This window comes from Sus scrofa, chromosome 13, assembly GCF_054392235.1.
Source record: "Sus scrofa isolate SSC_HxYL_T2T_F1_AM1 chromosome 13, Sscrofa_HxYL_maternal_Yorkshire_Landrace_v2.0, whole genome shotgun sequence".
NCBI lineage: Eukaryota > Metazoa > Chordata > Mammalia > Artiodactyla > Suidae > Sus > Sus scrofa.
Genome location: NC_139395.1, coordinates 106,659,757 through 106,678,245, shown reverse-complemented (window position 1 = coordinate 106,678,245; position 18,489 = coordinate 106,659,757). Strand labels below are relative to the sequence as shown.

The 18,489-nt window shown below is 35.2% G+C and overlaps 1 protein-coding gene and 1 long non-coding RNA gene across 2 annotated transcripts in view; one reads left to right on the top strand and one right to left on the bottom strand.

Annotated features, from left to right (window-relative positions):
• The window catches only part of LOC146397537 (uncharacterized), a 462,781-nt gene that overhangs the window by 198,893 nt on the left and 245,399 nt on the right, over positions 1-18,489 (bottom strand). The window lies entirely within an intron of this gene.
• Positions 2,494-18,489, top strand: part of LOC146397538 (uncharacterized) — a 78,555-nt gene continuing 62,559 nt past the window's right edge. Inside the window, exons 1-2 of the long non-coding RNA XR_014824184.1 lie at positions 2,494-2,563; positions 12,231-12,356. This is a non-coding gene — a long non-coding RNA (uncharacterized LOC146397538). The remainder of the gene's footprint in view (positions 2,564-12,230; positions 12,357-18,489) is intronic.

Below are 18,489 nucleotides of genomic sequence, written 5' to 3'. Positions count from 1 at the left end.
TATTAAGATGGGACACTTGTGAGAGATACAAGCGGGCAGGCAAAGAAGCTCTGCCCCGAGGATTAGGTGGGTTACATTTTTATAGTCCAAGGAAAGTGGGGAGCGGGAAAAGACTGCCTTCTTCCTCACTCCTCGAGTAGATGTTGGGCTTACATCATTAGTTTCTCCTTCGTATCAGGTTAGAGAGAATTTGACCCTGTGAGGTCAAACAACTAGGACTGTTATGGCACTTGTTCAAATCAGAAGGGTAGTAACATATGCTAAAATATATTGAGTTATCTCAGGTTTCCATGTAATGATTCTTTCCTACTTTGGAATGTCATCTTTCCCTTAAATTCTTGTCCTTTGTCCTAAAGATCATTATCTTGCTGAACTTCAAGGCAGACCTAATTTTATCTTTCACTTAATAACCTGAGGCATATCTCATGCTTTTATATAGTTGAGCAAGTCTGCTTTGTCCCATGACGTTCTGATGGCTTTATTGAGTAATTATTAGTTTAGAGTGGTCTCCCAAAGTTCCCTAGTTTCCCTCTCTATCCCTGGTCTCCCACTGGGACTTCTACAACTACCTGTGTAACTATCCTACTCTATCCCCATCATAGCTAAGAAAGCAGACATGATGAAAATGCCTGATAACCAAGAACTTGGATGAAACATTGTGGCTGTATATGAAGGTCAGTTGCAAAAAGGTAAACAAACGAAGTGTTAAGCTGATGAATGTCAACACAGGAAGTAAACCAAAGAGCTATCTAATTTACATTGTTTCCTGTCTTAACATGGGAAAACCAAACCTTCCTATTTGGATCACCAGCAAAGTTGTTGTCATCGGAAGCTACCCAGAGTAGTACACATGACTTTTTCACCAGCTGATATTTAAGGGCCTATTTTCCCAGTGCCCTAGATGTTTGCAGACTACTCCACAGCATGTTTTAAGTTTACAACCTCACACACAGAGATGTGCACTGACTAAAGCAGGGAATTCAGCCACCAAATGATTTTCTTCCCTTGATGGTGCTATTGCCAAAACTTAAGCCTCTGTCCATCAGTGTTGAATAGAAACATGGAAAGAGTGTTTTGGGTGAAGGAGAAAAAAAAAAAAAAAAAAAAAGCTTTTATTGATTTGCCAGGCAAAGGAGGCCACAGCAGACTAATGCCCCCTAAAGACCATGCCCTCCCTTGGAAAAGAATTACAAGGAGCTTTATAGTGTAAAGGGGAAAAACAGGGTTTCAGATAAGAATCAGGATTGAGGCAAACATGCATTCTTTCTTTTGGGGAATCTTAGTCATCGAAACTGGTGACTAATCCTGGTGTTGGTCTTCTGGTTTATCAAATCTTGGTTTTTCCTAGAATAATAATACTTGTGAAAAGGGTATATTGATCAGAGATTAGAACAAAGTAGAAAAGCTCCTGAAAAATATCAGGTGCTTTTAATCTTTAACTCACAGGCAATTGAGCTCAGGGTTGCATAATCTTAAACTCACAAGTGATTGTGCTTAGGGTGCAATCTAGCAAGGAGATCTAAGCTGTTCAATTTTAAACTATTCGTTTCGAAAAGAGGCATAAGAAACATAACTTTTCTCCTAGGTGTATAAGATGCCTTTATCAGTGCAAGTTGATCCAGAGGATCAGAGCATCAGAGTATAGTAGCCAAGGGAAGCTGGCTATGAACTGTCCACTGGCCCACATACACACACAACTCTGGAAGATCTAAGGACTTTAGAGACTCAGGAAGAGGGCCCACTAATGGGTGAACTTGAAGCCTTTCTTTTCAAGGTGAGCTCAGAAAATCTGCAGTGGTGAATCAAGAAGAGAGATGCATTCCCCCACTGGTTTCCATCAGTGGTTTACTGAGGCTGAGTCAAAAATTATTGATATGGGTGCAATGACGAATCAAAATCACCCTCTGGCCCTAACCTCTTTTGTCTTGGCTTCTTTGCCAATTATCCAAACTCAAATTAGAGAACCGGTGGGAAGACAATGGACAGTACAGACCACCACTCAAATCTTAACAATGATTACTTGGTTTGGGGGACAACCTGGAGAAGAATAAAGAAGAAAGGAGTAAAGGAAAAACTATGTCCGATGCTCAGAACTCTTTACTAAAGGAAATAACCCCTGTGCTGGACAACCTGTGAAAGGAAGAAAATGAAAAGAGCTAATATATCATTATTGCAAGAAAATAGGATGTTGGGAGGAGTATAAATTGACTCTGAAGAATGCTGGAATTTCAGGAACAAGGGAAGCAAGAAAGCCTGTTTCAGGGTGGGTTTCATTTGGTCTGAAATTAAGTCTGCACAAGCAGCTAAATTAATAGCAGTTACGAGAGTGTAATTATTGGTTGTGCACTTACAATGAATATGTATACAATTAATAAATACGTTTGGTGTTTGCCATGCAAGAGGGTAACATTTTTTAAATGGGCCTCAGGCGCCTCAGCCTAATGGGGACAGGTGATGGCCTGAAAAAAGTGGGTGGAGCTGTAAAGACCAGCCCCACCCCTCAAGGCGCCCTGCTGACTCTTCCCCTCAGATCCGCCATCGCCATCTTTCTCCGATGTCCAGGGTAAGTTTTTTAAAGAGAGAAATGGTCTTTTGTTTTTTTAGGGCAGCACCCAGGGCACATGGAGGTTCCCAGGACAGGAGTTGAATCAGACCTACAGCCACCGGCCTGCTCCAGAGCCACAGCAACTGGGGATCCGAGCTGCGTCTGCGACCTTACATCACAGCTCAGGGCAACGCGGGATCCTTAACCCACTGAGCCATGCTACAGATGGAACCTCCATCCTCAAGTACTAGTGGGATTCATTAACCACTGAGCCACGACAGGAACTCCTCCCGTTGTAAGTTGATAGCTGTTTTGGCAGAGGCTTTACAACTGCCAAGTGATATCAGTGACTTTTGTAGAACTCACACAGGGCAGAAAGACAAAATGTCTAAAGGCAGTAATGGTGGTAATAGTTTCAAAAGTGGCTATTAACCTATGGCAGCCTCCAAACTTAGAAGCCCCTTTTAATGCTGTAAGAAAATTTTGTTCATTTTCAAAATATGTTTCACAAAATAAAATGGACCAACGGACCAGAAGAGGGGCTGAAAGAAATGTGACTGGGCTATGGGAATTATTTCACAAATTAATTCCTATACAGTCCTTATTTATTTGGTTAATACTGTTGTGTCAACAGAGTTACATGAATAAAAAAGGGGTTTTATTTTATTTTTTAAAAACTTGGGATTTTTTTCCTAACATTTATTTAAGAATGTAAATTTATAATTTCCTCACTTTTTATTTTAGTGAGTTGTAATTTGAGGAAGCTACAAAAGTCTCAAAAACATTCTTTGTAGATGAGAAATTTCGCACATATATGTAAGACTTGCTTTGTTGTTGTTAATAAGTTTAATACCTGAAGGTAGATTTAGTATACTGAATAACTTAGTATACACTGAGTACTAACAAACAGAAAAAGATGACAAATAGAATTATTGGGATGCCCAGAAATGTTCTAAAAGAGGGATTTAAAAGGAACTTTTACTGTGCCTAATAAAAATGTGAAATTATTTAAAATATTAAATAGATGTGCTACTTATCAGAATTCTTTGAGGCCACTTCCAAAATAAATGCAAGAAGCTTTCCCTAACCAGCTTTCCAGGAACCTGGTGTCAGTTGCATTTCACAGAATTAAGGCCTGCAAAAGGTAAATGATTCTGTCTGGTTATGGTGGGTATGATGTCTGGCCCAGGCAGCAGTAAAGTCTCTGTTAAAATAAATAAGAGTTCCCATCATGGCACAGTGGAAATGAATCTGACTAGCATCCATGAGGACACAGGTTTGATCCCTGGCCTTGCTCAGTGGGTTAAGGATCCGTCATTGCTGTGAGCAGTGGTGTGGGTCACAGACACAGCTGGGATCCTGTGTGTTGTGTCTGTGGTGTAGTCCAGCAGGTACAGCTTGGATTCAATCCCTAGCCTGGGAAACTCCATATGCTGCCGGGTGCAGCCCTAAAAAGACAAAAAATAAATAAAAATTTTAAAAACCACATAATTCCTACTTTGGGCACATCAGAACATATTAGATATAGGGAGTCATTTATTTCTACTGCTGTCCAGGAATTATACAAATGTTTGCAAATTCCTATAAGCCTCACTCTTCTGGACAAGTAGAGTGATTGAATCAAGATCTAAAAGAAATTCATTGGCAAAGAGTCTGTGACTACCTATATTAAAAAGGCCTAGAGCTTTGTTAAAAATTAGAGGTTTTTTTAAAAGAGCAAGCACAGAATCTCTCCCTTTGAACTATAATTGTCATGCCTATGAATTTGAGGCTGAGACTGTATCCTGTGCCTGATATAACTGAATCCTCCCATAATCATGCCCAATAATTAAAAGGGCTTCTCTCTTTCCTAGAAACCCTGAGACATAAAATCATTAGGACCTGGAAAGACCTACCCAAAAAAGTCTCCCAATACTATTGACCAGGAGAGCTCACATGCATGAAGGTATTCCAGGGGAATGATGGGCTGTCACTATCCTGAGAAGGACTCACTCAAGCTGATGCTGATCATCCATGGCTATCAAAGTAAAACACTCAGTTGCATTTGTACTTACCATGGGAAGCATTCCCATAAGTAACTTCAAACTTAAGTTTTTTAGACTGATAATGGTACTGAATTCAACTGAAAGGAGGTATTCTAGAAAACTTATTATTAATTTCATAGACTATCTTGTTGACCTATTCAATGACTTTGTCGGGTTATTTCATATACTTTAAAATCACATTTCCTAGAAAACAGATATGCTATTTGTCACATTACTTTTTCCTTGGTGCTTCCAGTCATGATGCCCACAATCTCAATCAGCTCTAAATTGTACTCCCAGTAAAAACAAGGTCTATACTTATAAGTTCAACAATCTGATTATTGATAGATTAAAAGAATGATCTTTTTTAGTAATTTTTATAATAATACAGTAAAAGTAACTAATATGCACACAAGTACTCATGCCCTAAATTTGACACAAAAATGTTTTGTTAACTGGTTTGATTGGAAAGATGATGTAGAAAAGAAAATCATTGAATTAGTACACAAACAAATCTGCCATTTACAGATAGGAGCTTCAAAAGAAGTTAACCTCATTGTGTTAACTTTCGGATGCAAGTTTTTTCCAGTTCCAGGATATCTAGATAAAGTAAATGCCTGTCATTAATGCATATATAGTAACTATTATGAAAGTATAATTATTGATATAGACCTGATTCAGGAAAAAGAAAGTGACCTGTAGGGTGAGTTTTTCAGGACTTAATTAGAGCCATATACATTCAACACTGGAAGTTCAATCTGCACCTTTCAGTCATAATGAGATTTGATACTTAATGATGGCCATGGGTGTCATTTGACATCCAGGTAAAATTGATTGGGAACATACCAACGGGAAATAGTTAAATGCAATTCTCAATTAGTAATGCACACAACTTTTTCTTGGTCATAGGTTAATTTTACAAATTGTGATGTCGTTAATGTTTGTACTTTCAAATGATCAACCAAGTATTTGGTAGTTACTTATGAAGTCTTGATTAATCCAAGCCTAAAGAGTAGCTTAACTCTGGAGACCAATAATCTAAATTTGTAATTAAGTGTTTTCCTTGCAAAGCCCAAGAAATTTCTCCTGGGTTTTAATAAATCACATATATGTCATCATGCTAGTATTTAAGCTTTAGTAATTGCACTGTGTTCCCAAATAATTAAGCTTCTAGAACTGATAAATTGTGGGGAAATGACTCTAAAATATATTAAAGGGGAAATAATGAAGGATAGAGGTTATAGTATGATTGTTTATGCTGACTCATCTCCATGTAGACTCATCGCCAGTGCTAAGAGTGTTCTCCTGTTCCTGGTACAGGGAGGGCACCTTTCTCATGAGACATGTATGCCCTGATTATAGCCAGATGGGGGGAGGCACCTGAATTTGCTGTTTCTCAGTTACCTTTAACTCAAAATAATCTTCATGCCAAAGTGGCACATTTAGGGGTAGTATATCCTGATCCACTTCATTTGGAGCCCCAAGATTCTGCTTCCTACTCAGTTGTCTTCTACGTCGAACTTTTTGTATGATGTCATCTAGCTCTTTGTCTTCACTGATGTGCTGATTCCTCTTCCAAAAATCCAGATATTTTATGGCAGAAGTAAATTCATTGTCACAGCTCAAATGCTCAAGAATGTAACTTTGTTTCCTATAATAAAACGTCACTGATCTCTTATTCTTGCATAACTGCCCATAAGGGGAAGTTTTACTTTTGTTAATTCATGGTAAACCTGTTATTTACAGTTAAAAATTCATTTTCTTTTGAGTAGCTTCTCAGTCAAATTAGGATGCTGCTTCTCTGATTTTTTCACTCCCTCATCACCATGTGGTATTCCTTGTTCTATGTTGGATGACAGAGGCAGATATTCTAGAACTTTTTTGATAGTGAAATTGTAAGGAGTTGAATACGATTATGCTTTCAACATACTGCTTTCTTACAATTCACTTAAGTCTATTTTGGAACTCCTAACCATTGGCAGCCTTGAATAAATTATGCCTCTAAGGTCATAAATCAATTTAAAACATTTCTCCAAAACCTCATTCAGATATCACACCATGGTTCCTCATCCAATATAGAGCAACTCCACAGAGTCTAGTCAGTAAGAGCTCTGAAAATAAAACCATGTATAAAATAAACATAACTGGAGAAATTTAATAAAGATGATTTAAAAAAAATCAAATGTGCATTATTGGTTCCTGTTGACAGAAATGCTCAGAACAATGCTTAAATATAAGGCAAAATAACTTTAAGGTATCCTGTGACTTTTTGTCATAATATAATTATTTGCATAATTTTAATAAAAACCTTAAATAAGGCATAAGTTAATCAAGAAACAAATATTTTCATTTCATTTCATATGAAAGTGATGCCACAATATACTTCCTGGTTCTTGCTCTATGACTGACTCCAATTTAACAGGCAGGGCTCTCATAGTGAATTTTTAGCTCTCTAGTTTCTAGGATTTACTGTCAGGATGTCAAAATATATATTAAAAAAAAAAACTTAGTATTGCCTGGACCTGGAACAATGAATGTTCACAGAAGTGAGATTTTCCAAACTACTCATGCCCTCTGCTCAGCCTGGTTTGACTGTCTCTTTCATATTGTATCAGTTCTTCTTTTGCATATAGACTCATTCTTTCCTGCTTCAGGAAAAGGAGACCATGAAATTCTTTTTACAGCATCATGACTTCTATGTGTTCAGTCAGTGAGGATATGCACACACATAATACAAGATTATTTATATTTACCATTACTCTTAGGAACTCACTGAAGTCAAAGTACCAAAAAATCTGTTACTGCAAATTTTAGAGTTTTTATTTTATAAAACATTTTAAAATAAAATATTAAACGAACCACTGAGAGGCAGTGTAGTCCCAAAAATTATCTTTTCTTCCCATGAAAAGATGGTTTTAACTTTCCTTTTGAATCCAGAGCATACTATTATTTTCAAAGATTTTAGTGCACATAAGAGATGAAGAATCATCAGCAATATCTCATTCTTCTTACTGGTTCTTTTTCTATACAACTAAAAATCAAGCTATTTAGGAAATACATCCTGGGAAATTGGAAACTTCTCTAAGAAATGGTTTCCCAACAAGATAATAAAGTGAATATTTGTCATCATTGGAACAGGAATAGATCTAACATTTGTTAAGGATCTTATTTGAGCCAAGCACCTATTTTTAGCAAGTAATTTCATGGAAACAAGTCCAGTGGAAAAACCTGGAAGAAAGGATTAAATGATGGTTACATGATGGTTCCTGCTCCATGTGCAGGTGATACTGTGCTACTCACCACATGGTCTTTGGCAAAGGAAAACTCAGAGAAGCATAAGCATTTAGAAAAGTAAAATTTTTTTCTCTTGCAATGTTTTGCATAAATGACTTCAGAATAACTAGCTATCTGAAAAATCCAAAATATACACAGAAAGTATTTAAAGTAAAAACAACTCGCCTGAAAATATTACCACAATTATAAGTAGTCTGTTCAAGATGGGAAAATAGCAGTTAGCTCATTTGATTTTCATATCTACAAGGGTCAAGGCTCATTATATAACTCCAGTCATCAGTATTTCAAAAGTCAGGGAGTTAGCAACTTAGAGAAAGGGCTCAAGGCCTTATTTACTTAGAGACCAGTGCTCTAAAAGAATGTTTTTGCTTTAAGTTTATCTGAGGATACAGGTTTGTCTTTTTTCTGTTATGTGAGGTGCTTGGTCAAAAAGACAGCAGAGCAAATCCATTTTACTCTCTCAGTCCCTATTTCTGGTCAAATATTCCCACACAAGTAGAGCTTTGACCGCATATGTTTGTGTAGCTATTTCCAATTCAGTATCAATAATTTGATGTTTTGTTTATTTATCTGGTTTTATTTGTTTATTTCATTGTAATTAATCAATAGAAATGTTCTTGTTAATATGGTTAACATAACTAGGGCCACATGAAACTAGAGCTTGATTATTTAATTTTTCTCTGGAGGCTTTATAAAGGTCTGAGAGCAATAATTTAATCACTTTATTTGCCAGAAGTACTTGTATTGCCTTTGTAATGATGTATTTCAAGACTTGGGTTCAGAAAATAGCCAATGCACCTCTACTAAGTCTTGCCTGTAGTAATTATACATGTAGAAGTATTTCTCTAAGATTCCAAGACTCCTGTCCTGCAAGAAAGTGGCATTCTTTCCTATCTTTAAGTCTGAGAATTCGTAAATCATAGAGCAAGAACCAGGAAGTATATTGTGGCATCATTTCCACATGAAATGAAATGAAAATATTTGTTTCTTGATAGACTTATGCCTTACTTAAGGTTTGTATTGAAACTATGCAAATAATTACATTACAATAAAAAGCCACAGGATACCTTAAAGTTGTTTTGCCTTATATTTAAGCATTGTTCTGAGCATTTCTGTCAACAGGAACCAATAACATACCTTTGATTTTTATAAAATCATCTTGAATTTTTCCAGTTATGTTTATTTTATATACTAATGGTTTTATTTTCAGACCTTTTACTGAATTCCAAGAAATCAATTAAATATGATATCATTTAAAGAATTTTTCTTGTTTGTAATAGGATAGCCTGTTAAAACTGATAGATGAAGAAGAAAAGTGTTCTCATACTTAGTAAAAAAAAAAGATACATTAAGCATAACTAAATTTTCTCTTGGAGTCATTCAGTCTGAGGTAATTACTTCTTACTCATTTGATCTGGTGTTTCTTGGGAGGTTACTGTCATATCTGCATCTATATCAGGAATGCTAGAAATCCTGTCTGATAGGCATCTGCTCCTGGGAGGTGTATGCTGAGGGCTGTTCCATATAAAGTCAGTAGTTAAGAGTATGTGGCCAAATCCTTTACTGAACTCACCATTCTTTTGATGTTCCTTCCAATACACTCTGAAGCTCATAGTAGGGGCCTTTAGGCAAGTGTGCATGAAAAGCAGAAGCCACTTTTTGATTATAGGTTTGAAAGAAACTGCTTATTTTAATATAATCATTAACAAAATAAGAATGGAAAAGTCCCCTACTGAAATTTAATACAAATTAACTTTTTAACAATTAGTAGATGATTACCCAGAGAATAAGAATATATTAATGACAGTGAAGTCATTTGACAAGTCTCCGGGGTCTTTTAATTTATCCCGTAAAATGTGTGTTGTAATTGTCACCAATTGGCAAGCTATTTTAAACTGAGAAATTAACTCTTTATAATCAACTTATTGATAATTATATAACATCCCATAATACTACTGTTAGGGTTTTAAAAAAGGGAGATGGTGGGAATATATATAATTAATTTGATTCGGTTTGCATGACATATACATTTTGATTCCTGTCCACCCCACAACACCACAAGTTCATATTTCACTATAAAAATATGTCTGGTAGTTTCAACAAATCATTCAAAGTAGCCCAAGTTTTATCAGGAATTAAAGTACACACATCAAGAGTTTATGGGTAATTTTTAGGATCTTAACATTCCTTCTAAGGGGATGGGGGTGAACTATAGATTTTTTTTTTTGCAACAATGATTGTTCTGATGAAGAGCTCATTTAATGTGACATGTTTTAATAAAGAATCTTTAAATTTGATCAAAATATTAAAAGAGCTATTTGAAATTTTTATTGCAAAAAAGAATGGCTTTCTTTCTCATCTGTTATTAATTATCAGATTAGGACTTGCACAAATGGAAACAAATAGCTTCATTTCATGAAACATATTTTGAATAAACATACAATTACAAAAAGAACAATTCAGATTCAGTATCTCATGTATCTGAGTCTGACTTGGGCCAATGTGTCTTTCACCAAAAGAAGAATCAGGAAAGATGCTGAATGATATCGGCAAGGTGATGGAATAGAAGATTCCAGCCCCAATAGAGAAACACCAATTTTATAACTATCCACAAAGAAAATACCTTCACAAGAGTTCTGGGATCCAAGTGAGTGGTAACAGCACTTAGGTGGGGCACAGGGGAAAGGATGCATTGAAAAGGGTAAGAGAAATAGTTTCATTTTACTTGTATTACCCATCAGCAATGTCGAGATAGATCCTCTTGGTCCATAAGTTATCCCATGAAGAAAGGGAGAGCAAAGTGAGCAAGGGACTTGACTGCAGACCCTGGAACACTGGTGGACCCCATCAGCCAGCCCACCAAGAATCTCTGGCTGGCCTGACTGCAAAAGGGCTTTCCCTGATTGAGTTCATCTGTAAAGAGGGAAGAAGTGTTTCTTCCTCAAATGCACAGACACCAATACAGGCTGCAAACATCACAAAGAATAAGGGAAACACCAAAAGGAACTAAAATAAAGCCCTAGTTCCTGCCCTAAAGAAATGGAGATCTTACTGCCTGACAAAGAATTCAAAATAATTGTCTTAAAGATGTTCAATGAGCTAGTAAGAGAGCATAGACAGACAACCAAACAAAATCAGGAAAATAATACATGAGAACTTTACATTAAAAAGAGCAAAAAAATCATGTACCATGTAGATGAGAATCATCTATACTGCCTTTTAAAAAACTACTTTTTTATATTATTGTACATTTATAAACTCACGTTTTCAAATATTATAGCTATTTTCAAGACACTCTTAAATCAGAGGCCCTGTGTAGGAAATAAACTTAGAATCCTTTGAATAGAGATTGAATATTCAATAGTAAAATAAGTTTGTAATGTTTCCAATTCTAATTTAAATGAAAACAGTGTTGCTTTTGTACAAATGGGAAACTTCCTGAAAATGTCTTTCCCTATGTTTTCATTCCTTCATGTTAAGCTAGTTGGGAGCCTGAGACTATGAGACTTTGAGACTATTAGACTTTGAGGAGCATGAATAAAAACATCAGGCCAGAGGAGGCTCAGATAGTGAAGAGGTTCATCATGAGAAATAAACTGTCCTACTCTTAGGGGGGAAAACACCTACAAAGTCATAATAAGTGAACTGTCTAAAAATAATAATAATAATAATAAGTGAACTGTCATTGTATAACCACAATATATTTCATCTTTAAATATAAATAATTCTGTATGTGCATATACATATAACATTTTCTATATTTGTCAGCTTAAAAAGCCTAGAAATGATCAATGATAGCCAACCCTTGAGCGGTAAGCATTTTAAGTATCCAGACTGTGATCATGAAATAACAATTCAAAATGAAAAAAAGAACATCTTGAAAAATGACTGATTCCAGTATAAGAAATATACTAGTTGAGCCAAGAATACTGTCTTACCAGATAGTAAGGAAGCTATCAAATATTACAAGGGTCATGTCAAAAGGATGCAGGAGCCAACTTCAAGGGGCTCCCACTGACCAAATATAGAATAGTTTTAAGTTTCAATATGGAGAAGAAATGCAGTGGATTGAATACCATCAAAAATGTTTAAATCTGTAAGTTCGTAATATTTAAAAAGGTAAACCAATAAACTAGGAACCTTCTGAGAAGCAATTTGTCATCTTGAAACTGTATGTAAAGGGAAAGAAATCAAGAATTTATCCTGGCTTTCCCATATAGACTATGCTACTGGTCAACCTAGGAGTAGGTAAGAAAAAAAGGCTCTTTATAAAATCACGACAGCTAATAATAATAAATCATTACAGAAAAAAAAAATGATGCAATTAGAATATCACCTTTTTTTTTTTTTTTTCCAAACCCAACTAGGTCTAGGCATTAAGCATCAATGGTTACCAACAACAAAAAAAGAGCAAAAATCAGACAGCATGTGTCTTCTGATGGAGTAACACAACCTCACTTACAGAATGGCCAAAGAGACAGAACCTGAGTCTGGTAAGGACTTTTGCAGGAAATATGGAAGATGGTGAAACATGTTGAAATAAATTATAAGTGTGCCTGATGAATATATAAAATCAGTTGTATTTCAACATTAGCAATGAAAATTCAAAACTAAAATTAAGAAAAATTTTATAAAAAAGGATGAAATACTTAGGAACACCAAAGAAGTATAAAACAAAAACTATAAAGCATTATTAAAAAAATGAAAGAACACCCAGATAAGAAGATAATATTCTTGTACTGGAATCTCATACTGGAATCATCCTCTCTTCATATATCTTTTCTCCCTCATAGCTTAGTCAAGAAAGTCCAAAGTCCTGGTCTTTATCTTTGAGAACATCATCTAACATAAGAGAGTAAATGGAAAATAACAGAGTTTATTCTTCCTAAGAGCTCCTATAAATAAAAACGAAAGCTCTAAGATCTCAATAGATTTATAAGCAAATAGATAAAAATTTAAATGAGATAAAACATTTTTCCTGTTAGTGGGGAAGACTAAAGAATTCCCATTGCTAATATGAGTGCAAATTAGTGCAAAATTTTTGGAGAAAATGATCACATCAAGAGGTTGACAAATACTTTTATTCTTTAATAACTTTATATACTCTTCTTGGTCTTCTTAATTACAGAGATTTCTTTTAAATACAAAGAAAACTATTGTGTGCAATGTTCATCATAGACGTATTTATAAGATAAACCTGGAAACAGTTCAATAATAGGGGAATACAAAAGCAAAATATGATACAGCTATGCAATATTATATAGCCACTAAAAAAATCTTTAAAGAATGTTTAGTAGTATGAAAAAATATTTGGTTAAATGCTAAGCGAAAACAATTAAAATGAAAACATGTTTATATAATCTCAGTGATATAATTATGCATGGAAAAACACAGGAAAAATATTAAAGTATTAATAGTGGTTAACTGAATGACTGGAAGAAATTCATGTCATCATTTTTCTTCTTTCCAATGTAAACACTTTTATTTAGTAAATATATACAAACCACAAAGAAACACACACACAGGATTTTAAAGAAAGCAAATGACATGAAAAATAGCCTGCTAAATCAAAAAGTAGACATAGAATGTTTTTATATAAAACTTACTTGACTGTCTGACGTGCTACTTGAGTAAATGTCTAGGGGATTTTTTTTTCCAAGTTAATCTCTTTAACTTCATGCTCAAAATGACCCTTAGTTTATAGTTCTGAGAATATAAGAAAATAAACTTTCATTACAAATATGATTATCAAAGGAATGTGCATAATTCACAGGCATAACTCCAGAAATAATTACTAAAATTCAAAATTATTTTAGGCAGAATTCCGTTTTTCAGCAATCATGTGCAATTTAGGAAAAATCAAATCCAAATGTTATGATTCATTTGCACTTACATCATCAAATTACTGAATCCACTTTAAAGGGAGATTTAATCATTTAGAAGCATTTAAGTCTATTTCATGAGCTTATATTTTCCTCTTAGTATTGTACTATCTCAAACTAACACTCGCTGTCCAGTAGTTTGATTTATGGCTGAGCAATTCCCTCTCAAAACATAATTTTAATTATCTAATCTTAATTTATCTCAAGGAAAAAAGCAAATATCAAAGTTCAAAAAGAGTGGAACTGCTACACTGTTATATTGGTTGATGTATAAAAGATAAATATATAGCAATTGCATTGTGAGCAGAGTTTCTCAGAGCTTGAGAGAGGCAGTTTTTTCTTTTTTTGTTGAAGTTATGAATATTTTGATAAGTGAAGCTGTGCCCAAACAAGTCTGTAAAAGCTAGATTTTATTTAGATGTTTACATTTAACACAGAAATTTACAATACAATATAATTGTGATATTCTCAGGATAATTAGATTCGTAAAAATACTAATTCAACATATGAGAAGTGTGGTATGGTCCATTGTGGACACAAACATGATAAAAATAATCTTCTTTTACACTGTCAGACTATTTCTGGAATTGCATGTGAAATTTAATTACATATAAACTTAATTTTACATGTAAAACTTACAGATACAGCAACAGAATTTAACCCTGGATACCTAGCTCCAAGGCAATTGCACTTTTGACTCACAGGGTAGAAAACTTTTAGGTAGTAAATCTCCCTCACTAACACATTGAAAATAATGCTCATGGAGTTCCTGTTGTGGCTCAGTGGGTTAAGAACTTGACTAGTATCCATTGGGATGTGAGTTCAATCCCTGGCCTCGCTCAGTGGGTTAAGGATCCAGTGTTGCTGTGAACTGTGGTGGAGGTCACAGATGCTGCTCAGATTTTATGTTGCAGTGGCTGCAGCGTAGGCTGGCAGCTACAGCTCCGATTTGGTCCCTAGCCTGGGAACTTCCACATGCCGCACATGTGACCCTAAAAAGAAAAATATAAGAAAAGAAAGAAGGAAGGAAGGAAGGAAAGAAAGAAAAGAAAGAGAGAGAAAGAGAGAAAGAGAGAAAGAGAGAAAGAGAGAAAGAAAGAAAGAAAGAAAGAAAGAAAGAAAGAAAGAAAGAAAAAAAGAAAAGAAAGAGAGAGAGAGAAAGAAAGAAAGAAAGAAAGAAAGAAAGAAAGAAAGAAAGAGAAAGAAGGAAGGAAAGAAAATGGTGCTGAGACTCTCTAAACCAACTACTGTAGTAGCTGGAAGGGCAGTAGGTACTACAGGGTCCAAGGCTTTTAAGTAGACCTAAAGTGAAGAGACCGCAGAATAATGTGATAAGTAATTGAGGTAGACTTGGGGGGTCTTGGTAACTTCAAGATGAGTGGAGCCCCAGGAAATGCCAAAGGATGACCTTACACACAAAGGCCTGGTCAAGTTTCCATAAATTTATCTAGATAAAAGAAGGAAGCAGCAAGAGATATAGAATTTTTGTGAACTTCTTATAGCTCAGCTCACATGCTACCTCTTCAAGGAGGTCTTCCTTCCCAGAAAACATTACAGAGGAACAAAGGTAACAGATATATCATTTGAAGACAAATAAACAATACAAGTGACAATTTCAATTGCATGAGAGAAGCCTGAAGTATACCACATGGATATTTTGCTACTAGAAGTGTGGCTTTTAGACCAGGATGAGCATCACTTGGGAGTTTATAGAAATCCAGATTGCAAGGCACCTCAGATGTGCTGAATCAGATTATACATTTTAACAAGATCACCAGTTAACTCATAAACATATTAATCTTTGAGGAACTCTGTGCTAGACAGATACTCCTTCATCATGTTTAATGTATAGATGAAGGAAATCTTATAGATGATCAGTATTTTGCTTGTTTCCTTAAGATATAGTTTATAAGAGTCTAATTGAACATTTTCATAAGAAATAATTATTCAGATTACTAAGTCTATAGATATAAGACTATGGAAAATTTTATATTTTTCAAAGTCAGGTGGGGTAATTTTAATATACACTAAATGTTATAGAAATATGAAAAAGAAGTTTGATAGCCTCAAACCATGATGATAAGGCTATAAAAACCCATAAAAAATTCTATGTAAGTAGAGATTAAGATAGAGATAGAAAGAGGACTAAATATACTCAAACATTTGAGGATAAGAAAAACTACCCTGAATCAGAAATGGAAAGAGATATGGGAAAGAAGGGATTTAAAAAGTTCCTCGAACTCTGGAAGGAAATGGAAGAAAAGGACAAAATTATCTCAGGGATAAATAAGATAAGGCACATAAGACAAAATTGTGTCAAATAATAAGAATGTAATAAAATGCACTGAAGAAAGGCAGGGAATGACCACGAGAATGAAAATGACAGAAATAAGTAAAAAGAGTCTCAGAGAAAGGAGTGGAAGTGGAATACAGATAAAATAGGAGTAATATTCATAGTAGCAGTCACTGAAAAAGAAAAAGAATGGAATAGAAATAATTTAAAACTATAGTCCAAGAAAAAGTTCTGGAAATTTTTTTTAAAAAAACACATAAATCTCTGCACAGATATTACTGGGTACCTGGTAAAAATGATGAAGGCATTTTCTTAGTAAAACAATTAGTTTCAAAGATAAAATCCTCAAGACCTCCAAGCAAAAAATTCAAATAATTTACAAAGTCAAAATAATTTTAAAGATAAAATTAAAATCCTCAAGACCTCCAAGCAAAAAATTCAAATAATTTACAAAGTCAAAATAATTACATTGACATTAGGCCTTTAAACACCAAACACAAGACAACTATGAATCAATCTTTATGAAAATTCTATAAGAGAAAATGTGATAAAAAGATTTTATGTCCAACCATGTTATCATTCACATATTAAGCATAGTAAAGTCATTTCTAAAAGAATATAGGAAATTCTGCACCCAGAAACCCTTCTTGAGGAATTTACTAGTGAAGGAATTCAATCAAGCAATTGATTGGGATACTTCCATCAAAATAATAATAAGCATATTAAAAATATATAAATGTACATATAACACTAAAACAACATGGGATAAAGGTGAAAGACTAAGCTACAAATGTTATGTACTGTGACATAGTAGAAATTAAGCAACTGAAAAATGGAGAACAAAGAAGGAAAGAGGAAATCAGAAAAAACTTAATTTTGTGTAGGGAATAGGTGAGCATTAAAGAATACTGAAAAAAAAAAGAACCCTCAAGAATGCTGAAAAAAAAAATAATATAAACCAGGAGCTCCTGCTGTGGCACAGTGGGTGAAGAATCCGACTGCAGCAGCTTGGGTCAATACAGAGGCACAGGTTTGACTCCTAGACTATTGCAGTGTATTAAAGGATCCAGCATTGCTACAGCTGCAGCACAGGTCTCAGCTGTGGCTCGGATTCAGTCCCTGGCCCAGGAACTTCCATATGTCATGGGCGTGGCCATAAAAACAATAGTATAAACAACATGGGTAAAAGGTTACATAAGAAAAAATGGAACTAAATATATTTTTATTTTATTTTTTGTCTTTTTATCTTTTCTAGGGCTGCACACATGGCATATGGAGGTTCCCAGGCTAAGGGTCTAATTGGAGCTGTAGCCACCAGCCTACACCAGAGCCACAGCAATGCTGGATCTAAGCCACATCTGTGACCTACACCATAGCTCACGGCAACGCCAGATCCTTAACCCACTGAGCGAGGCTAGGGATCGAACCCACAACCTCATTGTTCTTAGTCAGATTTGTTAACCACTGCGCTATGAGGGGAACTCCATAAATATATTTTTAAAAGAAATAAATACAAAGGTAACCACAAGAACAAAAATACAGGCCTTCCCAAACACAAGTAATAAATGAACAAATAAGAACATAAAGAATATACATCTCATAAAGCCACATAGCAAATACAACAAAATATGCATAATTACAAAATATGACAATTGAAACCAAATCTATTGGTTGTATTAATAAATGGATTTAACTCATTTATTAAAAAAAAATTTTTTTCGGCGTTTCCGTCGTGGCGCAGCGGTTGATGAATCCGACTAGGAACCATGAGGTTGCGGGTTCGCTCCCTGCCCTTGCTCAGTGGGTTAACGATAACGGCATTGCCGTGAGCTGTGGTGTAGGTCGCAGACGAGGCTCAGATCCCGCATTGCTGTGGCTCTGGCGTAGGCTGGCAGCTACAGCTCCAGTTAGACTCCTATCCTGGGAACCTCCATATGCCCCAGGAGCTGCCCAAGAAATAGCAAAAAGACAAAAAAAAAAAAACAATTTTCAACATTGCTCACAAAATAAGACCCAAATATATACTGTATACAAGAGACAACCCTAAATCAAAGTAATCCAGAGAGGCTAAAAAATAAATAGATTTCCATTTCCAGGAAGATGGAATAGACACAGTTTCCTGTTTCTCCCACTAAGTACAGTTAATAGTCCTGAACATTACATATAAAAAAAAAAATTAATGAGTTCCTGTGTGGCTCAGTGGTTAACACTCAGCCTAGTGTCTGTGAGGATGAGAACTGGATCCTTGGCCTTGCTCAGCGGGTTAAGGATCCAGTATTGCCACAAGAGTGTGGTGTACATATGTCACAGATGCAGCTAGAATCCAAAGTGGTATAGATCATTGCTGCAACTCCAATTCAACACCTGGCCCAGGAACTTCCATGTGCCATGGGTACAGCCTGGAAAAAAAAAAGAAGAATTTTTGAAAGGTGGGAAGAAGGCAGATAAGGT